At 45.9% G+C, this 8,459-nt stretch overlaps 2 pseudogenes; one reads left to right on the top strand and one right to left on the bottom strand.

The window, feature by feature from the left end:
• The first annotated feature begins 260 nt into the window (after positions 1-260).
• LOC123156194 (3-ketoacyl-CoA synthase 5-like) lies at positions 261-5,268 on the top strand (annotated as a pseudogene).
• Positions 5,269-6,125: 857 nt separating this feature from the next.
• On the bottom strand, positions 6,126-7,636 carry LOC123155758 (3-ketoacyl-CoA synthase 5-like; annotated as a pseudogene).
• Positions 7,637-8,459: the final 823 nt, after the last annotated feature.

Raw genomic sequence — 8,459 nt, 5'->3', positions numbered from 1 at the left:
CAGCGGCGGCTCGGAGGAGTGGTCGCGACGGCGCTGTGGGGATGGGCGGCGTCGGCTGGATGCGGCGGCGGCCCGGTGCACCGGCGGCATTAGGGAGCAGAGGTGGCGCGGTGGCGGCGGCTATGGAGAATAGCGGCGGCGGCTAGAGGGAGAGAGGGCGGAAGCGGGGCTGGGGAAGGGCGGCGACACGGGGCAGCGGCTGCGGCTAAGGAGAGCGGCGGTGGCGGCGGCTGTGGCGGCGGGGTGGAACGGCGGCAGCTATGGTTAGGGTTGGGAGGAGGAGGTTGTGGAAGCGGGGGAGCAGAGTGCAGCGGCGACCATCGGTGGTGGCAGCGGCGCGGTGCGTGCGCGGCGTCGGGTGGCAGCGGCGGGTGGGAAAGCGGCGGCGGCGGTGCGGAGGACGCGCGGCGGTGGTGGCTAGGGTTAGGTCGACCGACCTGCGGTAGATACCATGTAGAATATGAAATATAGACTGTGCAAACACAATGCATTGGTTGGTGCATCAGGCACGTATATATGAGTACGGAGGAGGGCCACAATCTTAACTATACAAATGAACTAGGAGGTGGAAACCCAAGACACATTATACACGTACACATATATTCAACAATCCTGAACCAGCTTTTAAAAAATGCATTTTTAACGTGTTTTAAAATGCAAAAAATATTGAAACAAAACTTCATGCATACATCTTCGCAACATGTGTGCGTGGAACTAAGTTTTGTGAAAAAATACGTTTTTATCTTGCCCCTGCGAAAAAGACAAATTTTAGTGCTTTTAAGTAGAATTCCATGAGACATTTATTTTTCTTTTTTGCACAGGCCAAAGAAAAGTTGTTTTTCTGTGAAACTTTTTGTGCGCACATAAAATGTGAAGATGTATGGATGAAATTGTTTTTAGATTTTTTTTGGCATTTAGAAATGAATTTTTCGAAGTAGGTTCATATGCCCATTCGTCCATAATGTACTTTCTGCTTCACATGCCACATGCAAGGGAGCAACTTTCCTATCAAAGAACGGGTATCCATTCAGGGGCTCCCGTGGAGGTTATTTCAAGAGCCTGAGAACTTGCTAAGTGGTGTTTCCAGTCACCACCAAGTGATGCACGCTGGACGCACCCTCAGGATTTCGGCTTTAACTTTATCTTGCATGTGTTTTTTGGGTTTTGCTTCTATTATTGTTTTTCTAACTTTTCTGTTTTTTTAGTTTTTTCTAGGTTTTGATGAGAAAAAACAAATTTTGTGTGTTTCTTTTTTCGGGAAGCCATGCTTTTTTCAATGAGAATCACAGTTGTGCTTCGTGAAAAGGAAAAAAGCACATCCGTGAGAAACAAAACCATACTTCTGTGAGAAGCACAACATGTGTTTCCACAAAAAGCATATTTTTGCTTTCTAGAAAAAGAAAAGCACAGTTTTGATTTCGCAAGAGGAACATGATGTGCTTCTGCAAAAAAAAAAAAGGAAAGCGCACAGGTGTGCTTGCGAGAGAAGCATAGCTTTGCCTATGCAAGAAGCATAACATATGTTGCTCCCAAAAAAGTATAGCTTGTGCTTCGCAAAAACAAACTGAAAAACATAAGTGTACCTTTGTCTCTGGTTTTTGTTTTTTTTTCGGTTTTTCAGTTTTCATTATTCTTTTTGTTTCTCTTTTTTTTGGTTTTTTCAGGATTTTCAATTTTCGGGGGACTTGCCCGGTTTTTTGGTTTTCATTTTTTCCGGGTTTTTGGTGAAAAAGTAGGTTGATGAAACCTATTTACATGGGATTTACTTTTGAAGACTCGATGCAAGAAATCCAACGGTGAAAACGGTTCAAGATTTGGACACACGGTTTATGAGATAAAATGTTTTGAAATAACGAATCTACGGAATCCGGACCCGAAAAGTCACCATGAGCAAACGTGACAATACATCGTTAATTACTTGGGTTGTACATTCAAAACCTCTTGTTCTCTTCAATATCTATTGTTCTAACGTCCCCTTAATAATCTGGATGATTCATGATAGTGCTCCTGCAGCGTGTGATATGGAAAACATGGACTACACTATGGGCACCGCGAATAATATTCTGTGGAGTAGTTGAGAAGTAGGGATGCAAGGTCTGATACGTACAGCTATCATGGCTCTTGTACTATTGCAGAAATCTTTGATCCAGATGCCCCATGAGCCTATGACATTATTCGTCCGATGATATGAATGTTGCTACGGAAGATTCCAAGGACAAGGCGCAGTTGGCACATGCACAGTTGGAGGCTTTTCGAAAATATATAGAATGACTACTACAACATTACAGAGTACATCATGTGCCTTGTATAAATATCTCATACCGTTACGGTTGCTTCCTGTCCTTCTGCACGTAAACTACACCACCCAGCAACAACATGAGTTCGCGGTCTCATCTCAAGCGCCTCAAATTAATGTACAATCACACTGCCAACATCCTCGCCCTTCCGGACCAGTTTTTTTGGCGGCTTAAAAAATAAGCCGCCTCCTCCCTAGCTTTTGTCATAAGCCGTCTCCTTTGTTCATTGAGACTTCTAAACTAATTATGGAATTACTCCCTCTGTCCTAAATTACTCGTCGCTGAAATAAATGTATTTAAAACTAAAATACATCTAGATACATCCATACGTGCGACAAGTAATTCGGAACGGAGGGAGTACTATTCTAGAAGCCTCAACGAATTTTGCAAGCGGCTTATCTTTTAAGCGAGGTATCTTATTTTTTAAGCCGCCCAAAAGAACTGGCACAACCACACTCGCAACTGGTGTTGTCAAAAAAGTTGCACCATGGCTTACCACTGCACCCGAAATAGTGCCCCAACATAGTTCTATCCACATACTCCTTACCATTATTCTACTGATCACCGCGCCTACCATCTACCTTCACTCCGTCGTAGAGTTGTATACCTTATTGACTATGCTTGCTTCCGACCAAGCTCCGACTTGGGATTAAAAAAGGAAACCTTCCTCGACCAGGTCCGATCTCAGCGCCGCTAGCAGCCAAACACCATGCAACCTCCCCTCCGCCGTTGCCGCTGGCATAGGCCGCGGCGGCGGCGGGTCCTGTGCCGAAGGGGCAGGGGTGCTGGATACGGCTGTGACCCTCATGGATCGGCTGGGGCGAGTCCAACCAGGAGCATGTGCGCAGCGGCCAAGGCGGCGCCCCTGGTCGTGCGGCGGCGGTGCTAGCCCCACGGCCACCGGGAACAGGCTGCTTCTTTGGAGATGGTGGGCGTGGCAATAGCTGCGGATCTGGATCACACCAAGATCCATCGTAGATTTTTCACGTGGATGGTTGGTGGGGCGATGAGGGCTTCGGTGAGGGGATGGAGGATCTCCACCGGAGTATCAGCGGCGTCATACATCTTCATGGCGAGGCTCCGCGCGGTTCCAGCCAGCTGCAATACCGGGATGATGTGGCTTCCAATGAAAATCGTGCCTGACTGCGGTCTTGGCAGACGATGGCAATGTCTCTGACGTTGTTTCCTTCTCGAGGCATTGTCGTTGCATGTCATGTTAACTCGATCAGGATGTTTCGGGGGAAACCCTAGATCTGGGTCTACCAGATCGGAGGATGACGACGCCTTCGGTGTCATTCTCCCTCCTGTGGGCATCGTTTTGGAGCAAGTGCTGGCTGGAGGGGACAAGAGGAGGAGCAGTGTTACGTCTACCACAAGGCCGACGGTGGATCTCGGCGGCATGGAGCTACACAGTTTTGGCGATGGGCGTGTGTGGATGGATACGTGCAGGATGTCGGTGTTGTCTGGCACTATGGTGGCGTCGACATCAGGCTTGGCAAGGTCGATGCGACAGTTCCTGCTCTGGAGATGGATCGGTATAAGGCGGCATGGCGGCCTCTGAGAGTGCATTGGACCGGTGTGTGCCTCATACCCAGCAACACGGCTTGGTTGGGCCCTCCGGCTTTAGATTTAGGCTTGTGCGATGTCTATTTGGTATTCAGCTTGGACAATCGGCACCCCTTCATCAAGTGAATAGGTGTAGCGACAGATGTTATCAAGATGCTAGCTTGAGATTATCTGATGCATTACTTTGTAAGGTCTTTGTGAATAATTAATAAAATGGTTGCATATGCATCGGCCAGATACAGAGGCCGAGGGTCATTCTCCTTTTAAAAGTGCCTTCCTCTAGCATGCACATCTCTCTCCTTTATTCGATAATTTTTCTACCGTCAACTTCATTGCTACTATTCTTGAGCGCTCGGCCATGAGCGATCAGACATGTGTCCCACCTGTACATCATTATATACGAAGCACGTGCCAAAGTAGAGTTGGTAGTCTTCTTTGTGATCGACGACCTTATGGCTAAAACACACATAAACCGCGGAGCGATTGGTGCTCTCATCACGAACTGCAGTGCATTTAGCCCGGTACCTTCCATGGTTAATATGATTGTAAACAGATACAAGTTGCGAGGTGATCTTCGTGTCATCAACCTCTCTGGGATGGCATGCTCTGCAGCGGTGACCTCAGTGGGGCTCGCAAGCAGGATGTTGCAGGTCATGCCTTGGGGGTTGCACGTGTTGGTGGTATCCACAAAGACCATTGGGTCATCTTACTATGCGGGAAATACATGCTCCATGCAGTTGGTTAACATCTTGTTCCGATAGGCGGTGCTGCAAAGTTGTTGTCCACTTCCAAGTATAAGACCCGGTTTCGGCTTGGCCATCTCACACAAACGATCACTGCGGCAAACAACATTGCTTACTAGTGTGTTTATCAAGAGGAAGATGACAAGGGAACCCTAGGAATTGCTCTCTAAAGACCTTATGGATGTCACTAAGGACACGGTCAAGGCCAATATAATGACAACCAGGCCTCTTGTCCTACCGGCATCAGAGCTTCTCAAGTTTTTATTCTTCTATGTGGAGAAAAATGTGCTCAATTGGAGGAAGATCATGCTATATGTTCCCAACTTTTGTGTTGGATTTGAGCACTTCTGCATCCTCGATGGACCGACGGTTATCACCTCAGTACAACATGGTCTTAATCTATCAGACAAGAATATTGAGCCATCGAAGATGACTCTGCATCGATTTGGAAAACAGTCGACCACATCGGTGCGGTATGAGTTATCATACATCGAGGCCAAACGCTAGATGAAAAAAGGCAACAGGGTGTGGATGATCGGATTCAGTGCAGGGTACAAGTGCAACACAGTTGGGTGGGTGTGTATACAACCATCTTCACGTATGGATGGACCCGGGCTAGCTGCATCCGTTATTACCCGGTGGACGTCTCTAACAATGGTTAAATTCAGAGAAGTAATTACGTCCACTACTAGATAATCAAATAATAGGGACAATACTATTGAGCGTCCAATACATCTTGTGAGTTTTTCAAAAATATGAAAATTCATAAATATACAAGTGCCTTCAAGTCAAAATAAAGTGTATTTAAATACTCCATCCGTTCCTTGATATAAAGTGTATAGGTTTTTGAGAATAAAATCTAAAATATAAGGTTTATTACGTTACACCATTCGTTTGGATAATTTTTCTAGGGATTTGATTACACTTCCTTATATCAGGTAAGCTCATCTATTTTCTCATGTCAATTAGTAAGATGTAATCCCGCCTAAAACTTGTGAAATTTTCCTTCCATGTGTGTTCTTTAACTGCCGTGCCAAAAACTATACACCCTATATTTCTGCGTCCAAAACTTGTGAAATTCATCATTACCCTTAAATTCATTATGTTCGCAACTGTATGGGCAACGTATCCCATAGATGAGTGGATAGGAAATTCAGTAGTTGAATCAAGGTTGCATAGATGAGCATTTTACAAGTTGACAAATGAAATTATAGTTGTTCGTTTGCTGGCTGGTGATTGTTTTTTCCTCCGATTATTAGCAACAACCATCTAATGCTGGCTCGCAGACAACTGTAATGCAACGACCCAAGTAGTACCAGGCAAAGCACGTCAGTAAAAATGCAATCATCTCCAATAAAACTGCAGCAGAACCCACTAGTTACCATTGCCAGGCAAATGTACATTACTCAGCCAAAGAGCGGCTGAGTTTTATACGACGCGATGGAAAACATCAAAAAGAAAACATAGTAAATCATTTTTCCACTTTGACATGTCACCAACCGACAAACCCCGAGCTAAAATTACTCACTGCATACATCATGCGGTACGCCAAGCAGGTAGCACAAAACCCACAGAAGCAAATATAGTCCTAGATGACCAAAATAACATCATATTCTACACCTCCTTAGGAACATCTATTGGGTAGCGATTGATGCAATCTTGCCATGCCTTATCAGCACTTTTTGCTGGCTGGATGCACTTTAACACTGCACTATTACACTTGTATCCAGAGCCAAATCCAATCATCCAAACTCGGTCCCCTTTCCTCATTCGACCCTTGGCCTCACTGTATGCCAGCTCGTACCATACCGAGCTACTCGATGTGTTCCCAAACTTGTGAAGTGTCATCCTTGATGGCTCAACATGCTCATCAAGCAGGCTGAGGCTACACTGCACAGCATCGATTACCGCTCGACCACCTGCATGTATGCACATATGCTCGAAAGCTTTGCAGAAATCAGGCACATATGGCTTCGTGGTTCCACTTAGCACCTTCCGTAAGATGAACGAGAGCAAAAATGCAAAATCTTGACTGACAACGGGAGAATAAGCCGTCCAACTGTGGTGATGTTAGCCCCGAGAGCCTTGCCAGCGACGTCCACAAGGTCCTTGGATAAATTGAGACCAAGAATTCCCTCACCATCTTCCTCATAAGATACACATCGGTATGCATTGTCTTGGGAGCTGGTACAATTCCGAACTACGTGTGCCAGCTCAAAACGAGCTTTGTTAGTCGATGTTGAGAGGAGCACCGCCGAGCCACCCATGCGGAACAACATGTTGGTCAGCTGCATTTCGCGCTTCCTCCCGGTGTAGTAGGTCCCAGTCAAGATCTCTGTGGACACAACCAGCGCATGCGCACTAGAGGGAGAGTTCTGCAGAAGGTTCTTCGCCAGACCCATGGCGATTAGCCCTGCGCTGCAGCCCATCCCAGACAGTTGCACGTTGCAAATATTATCTCGAAGCTTATATCTTCTGATGATCATGTCAGCAAGGGACGGAGTTGGGCTGAAGATGCTGCAGTTCACGATGAGTATGGCGATTGCATCAAGGTTGATAGACGTCTTCAGGAGCAGGTCATCTATGGTCGTGAAGATGGACAACTCCACCTCAGCACGGGCTTCACTTAAACAATAATATGGCGGGATATGATGAAGGTAAGGAGGAAGGTAGGTCTCATCACCAAGGCCTGACCGCTCAGAAATACGGGTCAAGAAGCGAAGGTGGCCGCTGTCATCGTAGGACCGGGAATGGTGAATATTCTCAATCCATGCGGCCTTGCTGATGCGGTAGTTCGAGTTTGGCCGGAAGCACGCATAATCAACAACGTATACTGTGCGCGAACGGCTCATGAGGTATAGGAGGGTGGTCACAGTAGATACACATAGAAAAAGTAAGAAGAGGTGGAATTCTGCGGAAGAACCATGCCAAATGAAAAATCGATTGTCTAGGAGTAGTACCATGGCGGTGGTGGCGGGACGGATATGAAAAGAGTGTGAACGTCTTCACTGCGACCAGCTAGTAGATGAATCAACAAGAGGAAGTGGAGGGCTTATATTTCGTGTTTAGATTGCTGAGCACATATTTATACATCAGCAAAAGATTGTGAAAAGTGGGCGTGGATTACAGAGCGGCTAGCATATCAATGCTTGCACTGTTCTAACCACAATGGGCATACCAGCAATATGCATTTATAATTAGGTCCACCAGTTGATTGAGGTTTTCCCTCCATATGGAAAGTACAACTTGCACTTTTTAACATGCGGCTATAGTTTTCTGAAAAACGTGCAAGTTGCATTTTTTGTACTAAGAAACTGAGTTTGCATTTTCCGAAATCGACTGATCGATATTAGTAAATCTATTAATTCTTAGTAACTAGGTAATTCAGGAGCCCAAGCACATGCATCGGCAATGTCTTATTTTGTCACTTTGGTTACTTTTATTAAGGCCTCCTTTGTTCCTAGGATATCACTAGCAAAAGTGTCTATGCGATGCAACAGGAGAAAAAAAAACGTGTCGCTAACCCAGTTATCATGACTCAAAACCCCAATAGATCTATGTCCTTTATTTTAACATGGCATCACATCTGTGGTGCCACTTATACTTCTTTCACCCCCGTCGACGGTGGCATCAGGGCTCACACAATTACAACACGTTTGAATATGGTCAATCCTAAGGCTTGTCTCTCACACTACATAAGATGAGAAATCTGCATTCTTTCTCCCCTGCGAGGTTTTGCCGAGGCATGCATGCGTGATATAGATGGTTTCTTTCGTCACCAATCTGGTTTTACTGAGGTGTTCATTTCCAATCCAGATCGGCAACGATAAGAAAGAAAGACGGCTTGTGAGCT

The sequence above is a fragment of the Triticum aestivum genome, chromosome 7B, assembly GCF_018294505.1.
Source record: "Triticum aestivum cultivar Chinese Spring chromosome 7B, IWGSC CS RefSeq v2.1, whole genome shotgun sequence".
NCBI lineage: Eukaryota > Viridiplantae > Streptophyta > Magnoliopsida > Poales > Poaceae > Triticum > Triticum aestivum.
The sequence above is the reverse complement of the archived record's forward strand: the minus strand, read 5'-3'. Positions and strand labels throughout refer to the sequence as shown.